Raw genomic sequence first — 22,262 nt, 5'->3', positions numbered from 1 at the left:
CCATAATTTCATACCCATAGTTCCTCCACCCCACCCATGTTCAACTTACATGCATAACTTCCATTATCCACTTGTTATCACAGCCATGACACACCTCTAAACATTGCCCCCTCCAGAGTGTTAGGGGCCCTACACATATGATGTCCCACCTCGTGTATTCACAAGCTCTCCTGCCATTTAATCCTTGAACATACCTGCCCTTGCTAGGGTTAGAAATTATGGCCTTTTGCGCTTTACAATTTTTGGTATACCCAGCAGGGACTACTCTCTGTCTGTGTGTAAAGTAGACTTAGTAATTCAATGATGTTACTCCCACTGGTAAAACCCTGCCTGTGGTGTGAGTAGCAGTGCTCTCCTCACTCCTGGGCAGCTTTTTATGACATATGCTGACAGCACTATATAATACCATATTTGCTCTTTATTCCCTTCACATCCCTTGTCTATGGTTTATTGTTACGGCGTTCATTCTTCATATATCTATATATATATATATATATATATATATATATCTATACATACACGCATATATATATATATATATATATATATATATATATATATATATATATATATATATATATATTTATATATATGTGTATATATATATATTACATCTGTACATACGTATATACATTTCCTATGCTGGGCGCTGCTTACACCCGCGCAAGCGCACTTGCATATGCTTACTGTGTGTTACATATGTTTACTGTCGCTTATTTGTGCTTACTTGTGCCTTATTCATTATCTCAGTACCACTTTGATTGAAGGGATCTGGTTAATAGTCCCATGCAATACTCACGTTCACTTTTACATGTTATAATGTCGGTTTTACAGCAGAACGACATTCGTTCTACAAGGAAAATAATATGTGCTATTGTCGAACTTGAACCGTGAATGCCTGTTCATTAGGCGGATGCCGTAACCTCTACACTATTGGTGTTCTGCTTCATTTATATGTATACCCATGGTTCATAGTTACCCAGACACATGCCTCATCACTTCACTAACGCAGCAGGCATCCATTTTCCTGTTGGGAAAACCACACTACTATACATGCGCCATTCGCTACTGCTCTGGACTCGTGTCGCATGTTGACTCACTCAAAGTATATTCAGACCTCCCAAGCCTATAGTCCTGGCACATATGTTTGTTTGATTGTCAGGGTGCTCATATGATCATCCGGGTTTACGCTTGTCCGACTGGGGACCTGGACTACCCTGTACCTGTTTGAAAGTCAGACTTAGCACATGGACAAGGTTACTCCCACTGTTAGCATCCTACCTGTGGTTAGAGATGCAGGAATTTTGCCCACCTCTGGCCAGCTTGATATGTCAGCACTAGATAATATGGGTGTTCCGCTACTGTTTTCCTTCGCATTCGTTATGAATGCTTTCTTGTGCCCATGTTCATTCTGTAGATATATATATATATATATATATATATATATATATATATATATATATATATATATATATATATATATATATATATATATATATAGGGGTGCCACCTTTTCAAATGGCCAAAGTGGGACATTTTTGGTACAAATGTCAGATTTTGCAGGCCGAAATATACCCATAGCCAGTACAAAGGACAGAACCTCATTTTTTTGCCTAAAGAAAAGCTTATTCTTGTAGCATTTTAGTTGCTTATTCTGTTTCTTATAACATTTAGTTGTTTCAGATACAGAATAACTATTTTATGCAACTATTGCATAAAATATAGGAAATAATTTTGTCCTAAAAATCTCAGGACATCTGCCATTTTTACAATATTTTTGCAGTACACAACTGCTCAAAGAGGGATTGTCCCTCACAAAGTGGGACAGGTGGTAACCCTATATATATGTACATATATATATATATATATATATATATATATATATATATATATATATATATATATATATATATATATAAATATGTGTGTACGTACGCATGCATATACATCTATATGATTTAATTACTTTGATCATGCTGTTGAATCACTGTGCTGTCTGCTATGTTTATGATAACATCAGAGTTAGGTATAATTGCCGTGACTTAGTGGTAAATCACACTGATTGTGATGTGTAGGGTTCTGGCGTCGGGCCTGGCCGACGTGGTTTATTGTGTTGCTGGGCAGAACAAGGGCCGTTGGACAAAGAGTGAGTACAACACTTTTTAGCTGTGATATAATGAACACTGTAAGATTCAGCATCCAGGAAGGACAAGGCAGACTTCAAAATCCCATAAACGAACTTCTTTATTTGTAAAACACAGACAAGCGCTTTCACGCACCAAAGTGCGCTTCTTCAGATCTTCACATTTAATTACATTTGTTGGAAGTATATATACCCAGTCAATTAGGCTAATAGATCAATTAACATAATTAATTAAATCAAGAACACATCAATTATAGCGCGTTCTAAACCCCATTTTGAAATCTTCGGATTTCTTTATAAAACATTCTAAAGCACATTTCAGAATCATCAGAATGCATTTGTTTCGCGCATATAAAATTAACAATGCATTCAAACTATATCAGATGTAATGTATATACATAATATATATACTATTTAAGTTATATTCAATTGATTATTCATTTAAGTATTTTAACATGTATAAAGATATATATATATATATATATATATATATATATATATATATATATATATATATATATATATATATATATAATTACATATATAGTAAATAGAACATATGAAATATAACAATTGCAGCGTACATATATATATTCATAAATATTCTTAAGGTCTTTAAAAATCTTAAAATATTTTCTAAAAGCTTTAAGAGTCTTAAAAATTTTTTGTAATATGTATTATATTTAATACTATTCATAAAAATATCACAAATTATTTTAAGTTATTATAAACCACTGCAAATACTATAAATTACTTATTTATGTGTGATATTATATTACAGTGAAAGTAAAAAATTTTTTAACCACTGATTCACGTCACGCAAAAACCTTCTGCATTCTTACTGTGATACGTCACCCCAGTTCACATTTCAATAGTATTATATCATTATACAGCATAAAGTTAGCAAGATATGCTCGTATACGGATTACACATCATAAATGGCGTGGGTTGTAGTCGAACAGGCAACGTCTGCTCGATAAGCAGATGCTCTAACCACTACACTATTGGTGCTCTGCTTCATTTATTCGTATACCCATGGTTCATAGTTACCCGAACACACGCCTCAACACTTCACTAACACAGCAGGCATCCATTTTCCAGTTCGGAAAACCGCACTACTACACATGCACCATTCCCTACTGCTCTGGACCTGTGCTGCATGTTGATTCACTCAAAGTATATTCAGACCTCCCTAGCCTATAGTCCTGGCACATACGTGTATTTGATTGTCAGGGTGTTCATGTGGTCATCTGGGTTTAGGCTTGTCTGACTGGGGACTGGGACTGTCCTGTACCCGTTAGAAAGTTAGATTTAGCACGTGGACAAGGTTGCTGTTAGCATCCTACCTGTGGTTAGAGACGCAGGGATTTTGCCCACCTCAGGCCAGCTTGATATGTCAGTACTAGATAATACGGGTGTTCTGTTGCTGTTTTCCTTCGCATTCATTATTAATGCTTTCTTGTGCCCATGTTCGTTCTGCAGAGATATATATATTTTATATATATATATATATATATATATATATATATATATATATATATATATATATATATATATATATATATATATATATATATATATATATATATATATATATGTGTGTGTGTGTGTGTGTGTGTGTGTGTGTGTGTGTGTGTGTGTGTGTGTATACGTACGCATGCATATACATCTATATGACTTAATTACTTTGATCATACTGTTGAATGACTGTGATATGTAGGGTCCCGGTGTCGGGCCTGGCCGACGCGGCTTATTGTGTTGCTGGGCAGAACAAGGGCCATTGGACAAAGGGTGAGTACAACACTTTTCAGTTGCAGTTTTCTGTTTAACCATCGATTCACGTCACGCAAACACCTTCTGCATTCTTACTGTGATACGTCACCCCAGTTCACATTTCAATGATATTATATCATTATACAGCATAAAATTAGCAAGATATGCTCGTATATGGATTACGCATCATAAATGGTGTGCGCTGCAGTCGTACTAGCAATGTTTGCTCGATAGGCGGATGCTCTAACCACTACACTGTTTGTGTTTTGCTTCATTTATATGTATACCCATGGTTCATAGTTACCTGAACACACGCCTTAACACTTCACTAACACAACAGGCATCCATTTTCCTATTGGGAAAACTGCACTACTACACATGTGCATTCCCTACTGCTCTAGACATGTCCCGTATGTTGGCTCACTCCAAGTATATTCAGATGTACCAAGCTTATAATCCTGGGACATACATTCATATAATGGTCAGGGTGTTCAATTAGTCTTCTGGTTTTTGGCTCGTTTGACTGGTGACTGGTGACTGGTGACTGGTGACTGGGACTGCCCTGTATCTGTTTGAAAGTCAGACTTAGCATGTGGACATAGTTAGTTCCACTGTTAGCATCCTACCTGTGGTTGGAGATGCAGGTTTGCTCACCTCTGGGCAGCTTAATATGACAGCACTAAATATTACGTGGGGTTCCACTGCTGTTTCCTTCACATTCGTTATGACTGCTTTATTGTGGCCATGTTCATTCTTCATGGATATATATATATATATATATATATATAGATATAGATATATATGTCTGTCTGTCTGTACATACACATGCATATACACCTACATGCTTATTTACATTTCCCATATGAATGAATGAGCACCACTTACCATCGTGGATACCCGCTTATGTCTGCTTTAAAGTGCTTTAATCACCCTATATCCAACTGCCATTATTGTGGCCATCATATAAAATTAGCCCTTGCATGGCTTGGACCCGGGAACAGGAACACCATAGTCACTGTTTTACCACTAAACCATCCGTGATACATTCTGTATGGATAGTAATTAGGATATATGACTTTACTACAGCCATTCCACAGTACTAGCAACAAATGTGACAGACGGGTGGTGCACATATGTATAGTACATGTTACTATTTATATGTTTCTGAGAGGCATATGTATACATTTGCAAGTATACATATTTATGAAATGGACACATACTTGACAACTACTTAGATGCATGTATGTGTGATGTGTAGCTATGTGAATATAACTATGTACATTTATATATATATATATGACTACATATCTGGAGTTATACATGGCCATGTATATGAACAACCACATACAGGAGGTACCTGTACCGTTTGTATACAGGGGTTGTGTGCATCATTACGACGAGGAACCTGAATGCGGTATACAATTTGTGGGCATGTACTATTTGGGAGATGGCTATGGGGAAGCTTCATGGGAACATGTGAATGGTATAAATTCCCGATAATGCACATGGGGAGACGTGCATCACGCTCAGGTGTTTAATCCCGGGTCGTAGGTTTTGTAGGACCGGCTGGAGGCTGAGCAGGGTTGTGGACAACTACTGCTAATGCAACTTGTGTCCGGTTGTCTACGGGGCTGGACATCGTGTCGTGCCACCAAGTCTAATCTTTAGAACAGACACTTATCCCATGAGGGATGGCCAAAAATTGTGGACACCAATGACTCCAATTCTTTTGGCTTTACGAAAATGAGAGAGGGTTAAACATGCAAGGGATACCTAGTTTGCAAGCCAGAGACTTCCTAGGGTGAGACTTCCTACTAGATATGGGTAGGGGGCACTATGGCAGATATGGCTGTGCCAAGCTAGCAGCCTGAGTATGGGTGGTTTTGGTGGACGTTCAGCAAGGAGGGGTGGTGTGCTGTGGAGGGGATGATGGGTATTCAATTATGTATCCAGGCGTGTTGGGGTTGGATGGTTCAGTTCAGACCCGACCATTATGTGAGTGTGAGCCGGTAATGTTTCTGTACATGTGTATCGCACATTTTACTGTTCATATGTTTGTGGGATTGTGCTCTGCAGTATGGCCTGTCAGGGTGTATTGCAGATGTGAATGTATGTTCTTTGGTTTCCTTTCTGATTCACCCACTGCTCCCTTGTACACCTCCAGTTCACCTATTGTACATCTGACCCAGTCTCCCCTTGGTGAATTATTACGTTACCCGTCACCCCCCCCCCATATTCCACACACACCATCCATCCCATCTCTGGTTGATGGCCCCTGGCGCAGACAACAGAACACATTGCGTACTCTTTATATCTCAGGTACCAATATGGTTGTGAGGACAACCCTAGCATATTTGATCTTCCATCTGCTGTACTTCACGCACATAGACACGCAAATACTTATCTTTCATGACATGGTAGGTAGACCCGGGTAATACCCATTCATCTTTGGGCTATCCAGACAAGGATGACTTGGACTGCGAATGGGCAGTTATTGAGCAAATGCTCGGACCATTGGTAGGGTTGCCACCTTTTCAACTGGCCAAAGTGGGACATTTTCGGGACACACATCACATTTTACAGGCCGGTACATACCTATGGTCAGTACAAAGGATAGTGTTTTACTTTTATGCCTAAGTGAAAGCTTATTCTTGTAGCAGTTTAGTTGCTTATTCTGCTTCTTGTAACATTTAGGTATTTTAGATACATTAATAACTATTTTATGGAACTATTACATAAAATATGGGACATAATTATGTCCTACAATTGCAGGACATTTACCATTTTTAATATTTTTGGTAAGGACACAACTGCCCAGAGAGGGACTGTCCCTCACAAAGTGGGACAGGTGGTAACCCTAACCTTTTTGCTAGGCTTAGCAAAGGGCAACAGTGGGCAAACACGCTGCGTTTCACTTCCACTTGGTATAACAATTAACACTACAATGGAATACGGGCACAGGGTTTTAAATGTTATTTGTTCGAGGGACGGGGGCTCAATATTCAGCTAAGTGTCTTTGTGTTTACTTTTTATTTTGGGTGTTCGTGAAGCTGTCTTGTATGCTTTGCATGCATTTCAGTAAACACGGATACTGACAGGAGTGATTACTATTAGATCCAGGCTGTACTAGTCAGCATTTTAGGTTTCGTGTCTGGAGCCGACATGTTCACGCCTCTGTGCAGCGCTTAGACATGCCCCTGCACACTCGCGTTTCTCTACGCAGAGTGGGCGTTGCTGCAGCAGCTTCATTAATATGCATGTGGTGTTGCTGCGCCATCTCTATGCCACACGGTCAGCGCAAGGCTAACACTATCCTTGCGCCAAGCTTCATGAATCCTGGGGTTTCTCTTTTTATTTGGCTTATGACTGAACAAAACTTTCACTTTGTTATTTTTTGATAGAGACAATTATGACCATCTGGAGATTTTGGCTAAACATAACATCAAGACTATGGAGACTGTCACTTGAAATTTACAATCTCAATAAGTCAATTTCTCATCTTATAAAGTGAAATATAATGATATCTTCAGTATACCTGATCAACATGAGGCCTTGATTAGAAAGACGGAGAAAAAGACTACCTTGTGATGAGCAGGAACATAATGGAAAAACTGCTTAATCACCTTTTAACAAAAGGAAGACGGAGTATGTTACAATGGCTATAGCACTGGTCAGGGGAAGAACAGGAGAACATTTTGGGGCTATAATCATAGTAATAATAATAATAGTAATAATAATAATAATTGATAAAGATTAGATAATGATTTGAAATTTTGACCTATCAGGAAGTGATTGAGTAATAAGAACTAGACTGATTGCAGAAAATGTCCAATGACTCAGTGCTAGCTAAACATTTATTAGTTTGGATTCATACTAGAATGCTTTTCTGATTTATTAGGAAGTCCTCTTCTCCTTGCTACTAAGGGCTAGGCATTAATTAATTCTATTGTTTTGGTGTCAAAAGCTCAAAATAAGTTAAGAAGCAGTGATTAAATTTCCAATAAATTTATGCATGGTTGTTAAAAGATGAGGTGTGAGGAGGGAGTGCCTGCTTCCCTATGACATAAAGAGATAATGTTTGAATAGTTTGCTGTGTTCTTCAACTAATTTGAGAAGTTACAAACTTATCAATAGTTGGATCTAATGATATTTTGAAATAAGATAGGAATAGACATAGCTAAAGTATAGTAACATTTTTTTTTCTGAAGACAACTATCTGTTTAACAAATTTTATTTACAATTCCCTGTACTTGTGTCTGAAGATAGCTGTCTGTTTAACAATTTTTATTTAAAATTCCCTGTACTTGTGTGTATGTTTACTATATGCTTACTTGCTGTCAGTTTAATTTCTCCAAGTTTTTTGGGTTTATAACACCATGACAGGAGTAGACCCTATTCCTAAGTCAAAGTATGATTAAAGTCGGTGAAATTAGTATTGTTTCAATCTTTGATGTTTACCAAAAGTGATCTTTGTAGCACCCACAATGTACCCAGAACAGATTCCTTCTGCAATTTATATGGAGTTACATGTATCAGTAGCATATCTAAATAAGGGTGTAACTTCTGTTTTATGAGACTCATTTCTCCTTTTACTATTGAACCTGTCAGGGTATCCTTCTTACACTTTGCCCTTATTTCTATCTGAAAATTCTAGTACTTTATGACTTTAGGCTTCTCAGTACATAAGAAACTGTAATCTCTGGGTGTAGCTGCTTTTCTCTTCTTTTCATGGACTATTATATATAGTTTTTGCATCTATTTTTTGAACTGTTATTAATGGGCAATCCCATGCAATATAAACATTCTCTATAATGCTTTTTGTCTCATGTTTCCAGTGCTTCTCAACTACTTCCATGTTGCAATGCTTGCATAACTCCCAATGCAACAGTCTTGCCACATTATTCTGCCTTCCAGTATACAGACCCTCTGCCATTAGTGTATCACACCCAGCAAAGAGAAGTACGACTGTTTCCAGTTCTGTTTTACAGAACCTGCATTTGCCTGTTTCTCCCCCATGCTCAAAGAACTTTGTAAACCAACATGTACTAGTTCACTGTCCTGGACCACCGATATTAACCTTTCATCATTTGATTTATATTCCCCTGTCCTTAACCATTACCGCATTAGATTTTGATTGACATGAGGTTGTTCCAGGAGCTTTCTTTATGCCTTTTCCACATTTCTTGCCTTCTTATCTGATCCTTCTCCTAATATTCTTTATTTTCTTTTTGGCACATTCCGTTGCTGCCTGATTTTGTCTATTTCTGGTTTGGTTTCCATTCACCTTTGCACTGATATGCTTTTGCTAAACTAAGCAGAGAAGTCATCTTAGACTTGGTCTCTTCATGCTTCAAGACTTGTTTGGATCTAATGAGGTCAGCAGATATGTGTGCAGTCCTACAATTGCAGATGTATACATGTAATCAATTTCAAGGAAGTCCATACCTCCTTCAGAACGAGGAGTATATAATCTTGGTATAAATTGATTTTTATATATCATTTGATAAGCATGAAGCATTTTTCTTGTTTTCCTGTCTGTCCAAATGATCCAGTACTGTTTGGGGTTAGTCAGTCATCCCAAAACTGTAAGTTAGAACAGGAAGAGCAAATTGGCTTATAGCTTAGACTTTTTTCTTAGATATCAGGGCTGTTTTCACTCTTAATTTTAGTCTTCTAAAATATTCCTTACTGAGTTTTGTTCACATTTGTTCATGTTTTATTGTTGCTCCTTCAACAATTCCCAAATATTTATACAATCCCTCCTGCTCAAGTTATTTTATATCACATTCCTGTCCCAGGCTGAGATTTTCTTTGTGCTGCAGCTTTCCTGCTTTATAGGTTAATTTTGCACATGTATCAAGTCCAAATGACATTCTTAAAACATATGAGAAAGTTTTGACCACTTTCAGTTGTGCTTTCATCTCCTCATCTGATGAGCTATACAGTTTTAGCTCATCGACAAAAAGAAGATGAGAAATCGTTACAGTTTGTTGTTTTCTGGGAGCCAAATTGTTACCATGACCTAATCTGTTAAGTAAAGAGCTTAATGGGTTAAGGGCAAGACAAAAGAGCAAACAGTGACACAGAGTCACCCTGGAATATCTCCCTTTGAATTTTTATCCTGGGATAATGATTTGTCCTTTATCATGGCTTAGCTGCAAAGTGGTTTGCCACTATATCATGGTCACTGTAATGTAATTGATCAATATAGGGTGTATCCTATACAACTTTAAGCATTCCGTTATCCATGACTGTGGAATGTTGTCATATCTCTTTTTGTAATCTATCCGTACCATACATAGATTCTTCCCTTTTTACAATTCTCCATTATGACTTTAACAACAAATGATCTTTTGTTCCATATGACTTTCTTTTGTTACCCTTTTGTTCTAGTACCATGGTTAAGTTTTCTTCTGAATGACTATAAACTTTGTCAGCATCAATTCTAGTGTATGGTTTATACATCACTGGAAGGCAAGATATTGGTCTATAGTGTTTAGGATAGCTTGCAGATTGACTCTTAAGGATGAGTATCATTTTTCCTTTCATTAACCAGGTTGGTGTCTCTTCAGGGTGTGCATATAAGTAGTTCTTTCTCAAGGCTAAATCTTCATGTGAAGATGTTAATACTTTTAGGCAGAAGTTAGGTACTGCATCTGGACCTTGGGTTTTCCATTTAGATGCTTCACTTAATTTTGTTTCAGTTTCTCTGGCTGTTCCTTCATCCTGTTTCGTATCCTATACATTTCAACTTTTTTTTATAGTTTCTTTTACTTCTTCTTTCCATTCATTATCTATATTATTTCCACAGGGTCTTCATAAATATTCCTCCTAAACATGTCTATTCTTTTTATTTTGGTTGTGCTTCTATTCATTTTGCCTCGTTTTCCAATTTTTTATAAAAGTTTTTGCGTCATCAACAAATTGCTTATTTTCTACTTTTCATTAATATTATCTGCATATATTCTAAGTTTTTCTGCCTGTGCTAATATCTAGGATAACATAATAGAATGGCGCAGTGGTGCAGCGGTAGCATTGTCGTCTCATAGCAAGAGGTTCTCTGGTTCGATTCTCTGCTGGGGTTTTTTCTGTGTGGAGTCTGCATGTCCTCTATGCATTTGTGTGGGTTTCCTCTGGGTGCTCCAGTTTCCTCCCACATTACAAAGATGTGCATCAGGAGCATTTCTCCCCAGGCCTCCACTGAAAATTGGCTTTGTTCCAAGTCAGATTTTCCCAGTTAACAAATGTTAAATAAATCTTTATTTTTTATTTTGGAATAGTATACAATAGACGCTGGTCTGTTCTGATACTGCTCATTGCTTTTATTATGTCTATCTTTCTAAGCATTTTTTGATCTGTTCAATCTTGTATACTCTTCTCACAGTGACTGTTCTTGTCTTAATTTCTTAATAGTTTTCTCCATTTGATATTTTATCTGTTATTAATTTAACTGTGCAGGAATATATCCTATTTACTTGTCTTATGTCACATGCATTTCTGTTAATTGTCTTGATTACTGTGTTCATTTTATCAAACTTCTAACATTTTGAGTGTTATTGACTTTCTATAATTCATTTCCTTCATCAGTCTTAATATCTCTATCCACCTGTATTAAATCTAGCAACTCTTCCCTTAGATCATTTGCTTCTGAACTGAGGGTACATTCTTTGTTCTTAATTTCCTGTGTGCATTCTACAGAAAGTTCTTGGGTGTGACATGTTCTTTTCAGCTGCATCCTGTGTCATTCACTGCTCTTTCATATGGAAATCCACTGGCTTATTACTCCACAACATTGACTGTGTCAGAGTTGCTACCATTTGCTGTTACTTCCCTTTCTGTGCAACTCCAAATGAACTTTTATACTGATTTCCTTCTGAAGGCTTCCATCTTTATGTGGCAACTGATTAGATGCTTCGTGTTCCACCTATTTCTCCTTAATTTGTGGACTGATTGTTCCACAACAGGAACAAGTCATAATTTTTTTCTTATCCACAATAGTCCACTCTGTCATCATTATGGTTCTTTTCTAGCCTGTCAGTTTTTGTGGTTATTGTGGATTACTACTTCATTCTACAACAAGGGGGGAATTCTCTCCCTGAGCCTGGCCTAACCCCATTGTAGGAATGTTTCTGTAGCTTCAACATTCTACGCTGTCTTTTTCTAGTCCTGCTAACAGTGTGCCTACCAGGACTGGGTACTTTTTTATCCTGGGATGTGTACACCCAGCTGTCTTTTTCTATTTTTAACCTACTTCTGCCCATGATATATGCTATATCAAATACAGTCTATATATCAGTGCCATTTTGGTGAAATTTTGGAAAAACAGAGACCACCTCATTAAGGTTCTCAGAGTGACTTGTGCACAAATTCAGATTTAGCAATACTCCTCTCGTCTGCTTGCTGATTTTCTAATCTCTCTATCAAGACCCCTTCTCCATCCGCACCCCTTAAATTATGCCAGTGTATGTGTATGTTGCATAATTTTAACTGAAATATTTTGGGATAGAATTCAGAAGTGAGGATGTAAATCAAAAAGAGAGGCTTTAGTAATTGCAGACTAAGTACAAATTGCTCTCTTCTTGTGCTGAACTGGGCATGGAAAATTCATGTGATATTACCTATTGTAAATCAAAAAATGAGTGAATCCCCTTATCTGTTATTTATTCAAGTTTTTATCATTTTTACAATGCATTACTCTGATAAGGCCATTCTTTTTCTGCAAGGAGAAGGAAGACTTTTGGTAAGATGTGAACCTTACTATGGCCCACTAAAGACCGAATCACCAAAGATGGTCATGTCACACCCAGGGTACTTACAAGTGCTGTTACCTAAATTGAGTAGTATTTTAAATGAACAGTTAAACGTCCTATCCTTACAACTGCTGTGCACAGCTTTGTGTATCTTGTAACTTCCTAGCTAATAAAAATTGTTCTGAGACCATCAGAAATGAAAAACAAGTAAAATTGTCCATGCTGTGGTAGTATTACATTATCTAATTAAAAATATCAGCTTCCAGTGAAATCATTTAGCAAACTACAATTTTATTCAACCATTAAACATCTGTTGATACATTTGGCATAGAAGAGTATGATATTGTTACTTTGTATCAGGATAGCAATAAAAATGAATGAACTAGAAATATAATATCTGGACTGAAAGTGGGGAAATGAAATGAAATGAAAGGAAGAGAAGTAGTATTGGGATTTAAGAAGCCAAAAGCATAGGGATGTGAAGATAAGAATAGAAGGAAAACAACAACACAAGAAAGAAAGAAATGGAGCAGGCACAGAAGGATTTATGGAGAGTGTAAAAAAAAAAAAAACACGGGACTGGCCATACCTGCAAAGCTGTGACACCGACCAAAGCTGAATTTAGAATATTCTGAAAATTATAAACTGTCAGTGTTAAACTGAAATAATTGGGTAGAGTAATGCAGTTTACTAAAAGCTAACTTTATCGTATAGAAACAGAAAAGTGCTGAATATATAATCACAGTCTGTGGATGGGTTGCAAAATCTGGAGTGATAGCACGTAAGTGTATATGACAGGGGTGGTTGGGGAGAAAAAAAGTAGAAGGTACTGCTTTGAGGAAGGGCACTGCAACAGTAAACTAGTAATAATAATAATAATAATAATAATAATAATAATAATAATAATAATAATACTAATATAATAAAGTTGCCTTGATATGCAATTATGATAAACAACTGCTTAATGTAAAAAATTCTCTTTCCAAGACAGGGAGTGTTAATATTTAAGACAATGTTTTCTGCATTCTGCATGAGTTGTACTATGATGTATGGATGGTGCATTGGCTTTCTCATTAAGAATAAGATGAGCAGAGATGCCAGGTACGTTCTCACTAAATCGGATACCTGAGTATGTACAGAACACAATAGTCAGAATCATTATTTAAATGTAATTTATTATACTTTTAAATAATGTCCAGTCTGGATATGTGTCAGGGGCAATGCAAACAAATGTGTAATTAGTGATAAAGAGCTCTTTTAACAACAAACACATCTAATGACATAAGCTGATTTAAAAGTATTCTGGAAGATAAAATATTAGACATCTGGTGCTCTAGTAGCCTTCAAATGAATGCTTTTTAAACAGTTTATTTGAAGGATTACCATTGTATTTTATTACACATCTGAATTTGTCTTGTTTATTTAACTAAAACTGAATAGATAATTACTGTATTTCTCTAAACAGAAGAAAGAAACAGATGAAAATAGAACGTGATGCTCACAGAATAGGCTTTGTTTCTTTAAAAAGCATAAAAATATCGGAAGTCTTGAACAATCTGCTGAGAAAGCCATTCACACATGGATACTTCAGCTGCATTTCTCAAACACAGATTGAATTATTCAGTCATTTAATCACTGATTACCTGTTAAATCCAATTCAATGTCACGAGGGAGCAGGAAAATATTTTCACTGACTGGCTGCAAAGCAAAGAAACTAAACTGGACAAGTCAACTGTAAATCACAGGAGAAACACACATCCATACACAGATGTACTCACTAAAATCTGAGCACAACTTGGAGGTTTGACATTTTAACTAATGAATGCCTTTTGGATGCAGGAGGAACAAGAGGAATAAGCAAAAACCCACAAAGGCACAGGGAGCACATGCAGACTCCACACAGAAGGTGACTCTGCCAAGAACCACACTGAGTAACCAAGGCTGGGATTCAGAAAAAGTCACTGTACTAGTATAAACTACAGCAGCCAAAAGTTGCAGTTTACTTGATTGTGGAAAATGTGATTTAGAGAAAAGTTTAGCCACAATGATTAAGGCCTCTTTATCAGCTACTTTATATGTCTCTTATTTGGGTGCAATTGCTGCCAGTGCTTAACAGCACTTTATGGCAATAATTATCACTAGGAGTCCACAGATCGTGTAGGCACACACTCCTCATTCATTCGCCCACTCCCACACACATATGCACACATGCACACACACACACACACACACACACACACACACACACACACACACACACACACACACACACACACTCATACCTCCCAGCTACTTCTTTACTAAATTTCCCAACACTTATTTGTAATGAGGTATCTTCCATTGGAAGTAATATGGGAGCACATCATTTTGACTGTATTAATTTCTTGGAATTGCTTGGCTGTATAATTTCCTTCCTGCAGAGATTTTTAGGGGAGATCACGTGGCTAATTATCATAGTCCCCCACCCCCCTTAGCATACAGCATGGTCATAGAAATGGCTTACTTCACTGAATCTACTGATGATGTAGAATAACTGCAGTGGGCCTGTTTCTGAATGCAAAAGGGTGCATCCAGTAGTTGGCTGTACATGTTAAGACTTACCACTGCTGTAGCTCTTTCTGAATCCCAACCCAAGAGTTGTGAGTTAACAGTGTTAACCAGTGTGCAGCTCCTTTACTAAAATAGCAATGATGAAATATGATAACACTTCTCAGTATTAGCATTCACAGTGTTGTTGTATAACAAAAAAGGACAAATTATGTTATTAATTCAGCTAAGAGAGATACAGGTGCAGTATGAGGCAAAAAAAAAAAAAAAAAACCACCAGCTAAGTGAAAGAAAGAGCAATACCATAATGGTCTGTGGGGTTTAGATTACAATGTAATAGTCACTGTGGGGTTTAGATTACAATGTAATAGTCACATGGCTTTTGTAAAGTATGATATTGCATGAAATGTAAGCAGTGGCCTTGTAGACTGCAAGAAGTAACCATCGCTTGCTCTTGCTGATGGTGAAGGTGTGTTGCCAGATGAAATGACAGCATTGGAGTACAGATTTATAATTTTAAAACACCTAATAGGATGTATTTTAGGTTCATAGATTAGTACTAGGCTAACTGCCCTTGCGAGCCATTTTAAGCCCAGCCACTTATCCCTTGTGAGACTCAAATCCTGTACCTTGTGTTAGTAAGGCAAACACCTTAACCATTAGGCCACCCTCCCAACCTTCTGTCAGTAAAAGAGAGAGAGGAAAAGGACAACAGTCTGCAGACATTTCACCACTTGAATTAATCTTAAGGTGCAATGCTTTAAACAGTGGAGAAAGGATATAATCCTGAAATCTAGGTCTAATAATAAAATGATTAATTTCATTTGAGTAACATGCCAAAAATGGAAAACTTCAGAATAATTGTGGCTGGCAGCAAATATAAACACTGTGGTTCATTCATACAGTTTGAGGTTATTGTCATTGCCTATATCAATCTCTCAAGCTGCCTTACTTGTATATATATCATTCATGTCAAAAATCTGGTCTGAATAATAATAAAAAAATGCTTTCTACATAAATTGCCTTATATATTTTAGGTCTAGATTAGTTTGTGCAGGGCTGTACCATATTTCTAGTTGCACTGAACACATCTTTGAAATCATGCTGTAAGGAGGATAAATGATCATGCTAAATTTCCTACTGGGCCAAATAAGAGATGCATTAATTATTTAAGTCAAGGAGTCCCTGGCTCAAAGGCATGTGGGATATAATGCTTCATAAAATTGGCAGCTAAAAACAACCACAACTTTTTATGTGGATTTTCTGTTCTTCTAGCACTGAATAAAGTAAGCCCATATTAGCAAGTATTTTCCTTGTGGCTGTCAGAAGAGGATTATAAGCTTACTTCTGGATCCAAAATAAGTATACATGTCCCTTTTCCTTGACCAGGAAAAGTTCAAATTGGCAATAAACCACATGCAGGTGCTAAATTATATACATCAGCCTAGGTGCAGGTGTGGTGGCAAAAGACAAAGGCTGCTGCAGCAAGGATCTCACTTTGCCATTCTTTTAAATATTTTAACTGTGTTGGAAGTTTAAAATACTCAATAGACTTACATGCAACTATAACCTGCATCATAGACATAAGAACAATGAAGAAATATATAGTGGTAAACAATGCTACAAAGTGCAATAGTAGCTTGCAGCATTTGCATCTGCATACCTCCATTACTATGATTAAATAAAAAATGATTGTAGTACTGTTGAATTTATAAGGTACTACTATGACCACATTAAGTTCTGTAAAAATAATTAAGAGTTAGGTGTAAGATTTTAAGCATTTTTTTTCTGGAAAATTGTGATAGGTAGTCAGTCAAAAGCTATATCTCTTTCAACACCCATTGAAAAACTTTGCTTATGATCCCAGCAATATGTATGTCCAGCAACATTATTTAAGTGTTAACAATGCTTACTCCCCACCTTGTTTGCTTTTTGTGTTCTGCATCACTCTATTACTAACAGCACTATGTAAATTATTTCTTCTTATTAAATAAATTTCTGATTTTCAATCACTTCAATTGTGTTTGGATTCATAATACTTCTAAAATGTATCTCTGTATGTTTGTAGAAATTAGTGCAGGTATTGGATGCCTAATTTTGTTTTTCTGGACTGGATTAAATTTATCGTAAAACTGATAAGATGTATGCAAATGGAAATGCTTGTTACAGATGTCTTGTATGCTGCACCTGATTTTGTATACTGTAAACTTACATAATATCATTCTATCTGAGGGTTTCCCATGTACTTCCTGCATACCTCTCAAATTCTTAGAGCAAGAAATCTGGACAAGCCCATAAATAAAAGTGGGACAAAGGCCCAAAAATAGGGACAATTTTTAAATATTGCTCTTACAAGCTTAGAAAGTGGATAGAATAATGGGTTTTGGATTAGCTTAAATTTTCTGAATGGAATGAAGCCTGAAACTCAAATATCTGTCATTGTTTTCTAACTTCAGTCATCAATAATTTGCCACTAATTTGCCAGAAAACCACAATTTTACAAAAAAAAAGGACCAAAAATATGAGGCAAAAATCTGGACATTCTGTGAAAATCTGTATAGTTGAGAGGTATCCTCTGTAAATGGGTAGGTTCTCATTTGGGTCAACCTGGAGAACAAAATGCAAATAAATAACTACATGCATACACGTATGCATACATATATAATCCATGAACATTCCAGACAACAGACAAAATGTATATTTTTGTGGCAGTGCATTTCAAATGAATTTCAATTCATTTTGTTTTATGCAAAACTACTTGTTTTTCATCAGCATGCTGTTATGTCAGTATTTTGTATTTTAAAAATAATTTATGTTAGTCATTCTTCCTTCCAGAATAACGTTCAGTACATGCAGTGAAGATGTTCTGATGAAACGTTGAGTGTCCCTTTCAAATGATGTGAACTTTTTTGGTATTTTCTTTTTTTCTTAATTCCTCTCCAATCTGTCTAATGGTGCCCCACCATCACCCTATCTGCCCATTTCTTCTTTTGGAATGAGAACACAGTTCATTCTTTCCTAGATTGAGAATAAATGCCTGCAATACCTTTATTCCCCAACCAGGGTAAAGGCTCAAAGGCTTGATTTCTCAGTGGTGAGAGTCAGATGTAGGAAACCCGCCAGTCTGATAGTGACTTGGGCTTGCCTTTTGCTCTTCTTGCCCTAACCCCTTTATATGCAGCTGCTTTAAGCAGAATAACTTAAGGCTGGCACACTTTAGAAACTAATATATTTACTGCACATTAAACTCTGCCTGTTTACTAATATGTATATATATGTTTTTCAGTGTAACTGCTTAGAACTACTCTTTTACTGATTACATTTCTGTATATTCTGTTTGTAAAATGTTTTTATTTCACCTGGGCTAAGCCTGAAATTGGTTGATATTGATCAGTTCACTACCCTGGTAAACAAAAATAAATAAGTAAGACTGGACACTTTTCCACCCTATACCATCCACTGGCTTACGTGCAGCACTTGTTCCCCACGTACTGTAGCTACTACCTAGGATATCTCAGCCCTCCAGATGAGGTTAATGATTCAATGGGCGTGCCACATTCCCCATCTCAGGCAGGACAAGTTGGCAATTGTCTCTCACTCCTATCATTCTCTACCAATCCATCCGGCACCTGGGCCACTAACCAATCCCAGCTCTTCTGGGTCATGGTCAGGGCTTTATCCCTCTATACTATACATGTGAGACTGACATCTTCTTTGAAAGTGCAGTAGAATGCCCACAGGCTAAACAAGTCTTTCTTACAAAGCCATATTTATGATCAGTATACAAATGTTACACAGGAGATAGCCAAATCACCATGTCTGTCATCATCACTCTTTATATACTGATATGTTAATATCCATTTAACATAAGTCATCTCAGCCATTTTGGCTGCAGCTTATTCGAAAAGCTCTGCTAAGCATAATTCCATTTTTCCATCCATGTTTTAACTTTCTAAACTGCTTCTTGAACTAAATATTGTAGCATATTTTTGCATGTCTAAATACATATATGTTTTATAGCATATCTTTGGATCTGTAAATATGTTTTGTTCATTTCTTGCGTGATCCTAGTCAATGGGATTGTGCCAGCAAATGGTCCACTGAGATCAGTGCACTACCCTGATAACCAGATATAAACAAATAATAAATGTCCAAAGGATTATTAACAAAAGGTGTTGTTTAAATAGGTCTAGGACAAGTAATTGTAGAACATGAGGTTGGGCCCTTCTGAATCACATATTAATTAATAGAAGGCCTTGCACATCAACAAAGCTGTGGACTGATTTACAGAAATGACCACACACCCATTCTGAATGAACATTTTAATGAACCACTTTATAGTTCACCAGAAAACAGGTTAAGAATTCCACAGTAAGCATTTTATTTTGCAAATCAATCACTCCTGTGCTCCCAGTTTGGAGGGTTGCTTCCTCATACCTCCTGCTACTTATATAAACTAATTGCCAAGGTCATATAAACATGAAGAAAAAGCAATATTGCTTGTCTATGTTTGCATGGTCTGCAAGTTGGTAATCAAAAAGTCAAAGAGTCCTGTTCAGTGAATGGGACTTTTGATTAGTGGTGCACTTGACAACAGGGGCAATCACTAGGTTTGAAGCAGTGAAATGTTAATCTCTCATTGCATCCCTGATAAGATGTCCTGTTTCCATTTAAAGTGAATATATATTGACGCTATGTATGTATACTGTCAGAGGGTATGGCTTAAAGTATCTATCTATCTATCTATCTATCTATCTATCTATCTATCTATCTATCTATCTTTCTATCTCTCTATCTATACCAACTCTACATTTTTTTTAATTTGCAAACGATGCTGACCTGCATTTCAGAACTGCATGATCTCTGACTAAAAATAAGTAAGTAAACAAATAAATGCACACATACGTAGGTAAATAAATAAATACATGCATAAATAAATAAATAAATACTTATGTACATACTTGAAATCACATCTACAGAATAAAACAAAAGCTTATTTTTTTTCAGAATGCTGGTAAGTTATGTAGTTTACAGTTGCACATTCTTAAGATACAATGGGCTGGATTCCAAAGGAAAGTTGTGGACAGCACAGCACACCAAAGGAAGGCATCAGTGCATCAGTGGCAGATGCAGTTCTATAATGTACACTAAAACAAGACCAAGTAATTATCTATTCAGTATAGGACTCTGCATCCCAATTAAAACCTAGGCTGTACCTGTTGCTGAATGGTATATCAATAGAAAGGGGTAGGCATTCCTCAATTGTAAGGAAGTGTGTTTAGCAGATGGCCTCATTACCAATATCATGATATCACACCCTGGTAGTGTGTATGATGCCACAATATGGAGGGAAAGCAGTCTGAGGGCCACTTTCCAACAGGGTGAAATACTTGAAGGAGTACTACTTGGTAAATATAATGTAAGCAGAATTTAGACCTATCAGCATTAAGCATGAGGACAGCATATGTTTTATCTCCATCCCTCAAACAGGTGGCTCTGGTTATCCACTGGAGCTTTGGCTAATGATACCATACAGAGGCCCATTGACCCATGTTAAGTAAGCATACAACAGGGCATACTCTGCAACATGAAACTCTATCATATGTGCGTTTAGCATGCTGAAAGTAAGATTCAGATGTCTGAACACATCCAGGGGTGCAATACAATATATGCAAGAAAAGACATCACAGATGGTTACCAGCCATAGGAATGGGAGACCTGCCCAAAGAACCTTATATGTCTGATGATGACATATCAGAGCTGTGATAGGATGATCATGAGGACAAAGGGATGAGAAGACCTAGCAGTAGTTGACAGAGGATGTGACCATATGTCCTAGCTCAAGCAACAAGGCAGGATCTGGCACACACATTTGAGTTATGAGAAGCCACACATACAAATGTACATAGACTAAAAAGTGAGATTTACATGTTGCCCCACAACAGCAGCACAGATGACAACTAATGGAAAGAAACCAGTAGTTGTCCATACTGAACATCATATGTAATAGAAGCAAAAGATATACCAGTAAGAACATATACACCACGAAGAAGAAACATCAGTGCAGGAAGACTCTGTGCAAGGTACATCACCAAAGAGGACCACACAGGCAAATGTGTGGGATGCAGAAGGCACACATACCAGCAAGTGTTGTTGGACAGGTATGATATCATCATACAGATAAATAGTATGGAATGTTACCCATCAAACAGTCAGTATCATAAGAAAACTAGGCCCAAGATGTTTATAGGAATGTATCAGAAAAATGTACTCAAAAAGAGGGGTCATATACTAATACTGATGCATCACACATAACATTATGGGATGTGTAGAAGGGTGTTACTACACATCAGAACTAGTTTAGTAACATCAGTAATTACAAACATCCCAACGGCTGGCTAAAAAGGAAATAAACACAAATATGAATCACATCTCATGTCTGATATAGAATGTTACACATAAGGTAATGCTTTGGCGCTGAGTTTATAGCTGCAGCATGACTCATTTCTAGATAATAATATGTGCAAACATGCACAGCATCAATAAAAATGATTACCCAACATACATGGAACATGCATCAGTGTTAGGATTTAACAACATAGGTATACATATGTGTACAGAATCAGTCAGATATGGAGAGGCATACATGGGAAATACATCTCCATATGGTAATCGAAAATGGAAACTGGTGCACAGAAATGCAGAGTGCTGAGGGTGAGGCATGTGCAGTACCGTATTAAAATGCCATACATGACACAGGTATGCATACAGACACACACAGTAGCTGTGCATGTGGGAATGGCAGACCACGATAGCAATGTTGCAATGTAGCAATCAATGATGAATGTCAAAGATGACAGTCTGTTAACCATGTAAATATCTGATATATCTCCACTAGCAACTAATGCAAATGTGAAAACATGATGTCACATATAGCAATACTGTCATCAGTATCTGTATTAACATATACCAAAGACAAAGAGGTAATACATATTACAAATTGAAGAAAGTCACCTAGGTCAGAGAAATGATCATAAAAACCATGTGGC

The sequence above is a fragment of the Protopterus annectens genome, chromosome 5.part0, assembly GCF_019279795.1.
Source record: "Protopterus annectens isolate FY-2018-M chromosome 5.part0, PAN1.0, whole genome shotgun sequence".
Taxonomy (NCBI): Eukaryota; Metazoa; Chordata; order Ceratodontiformes; family Protopteridae; genus Protopterus; species Protopterus annectens.
Note: the sequence above shows the minus strand (reverse complement) of the source record.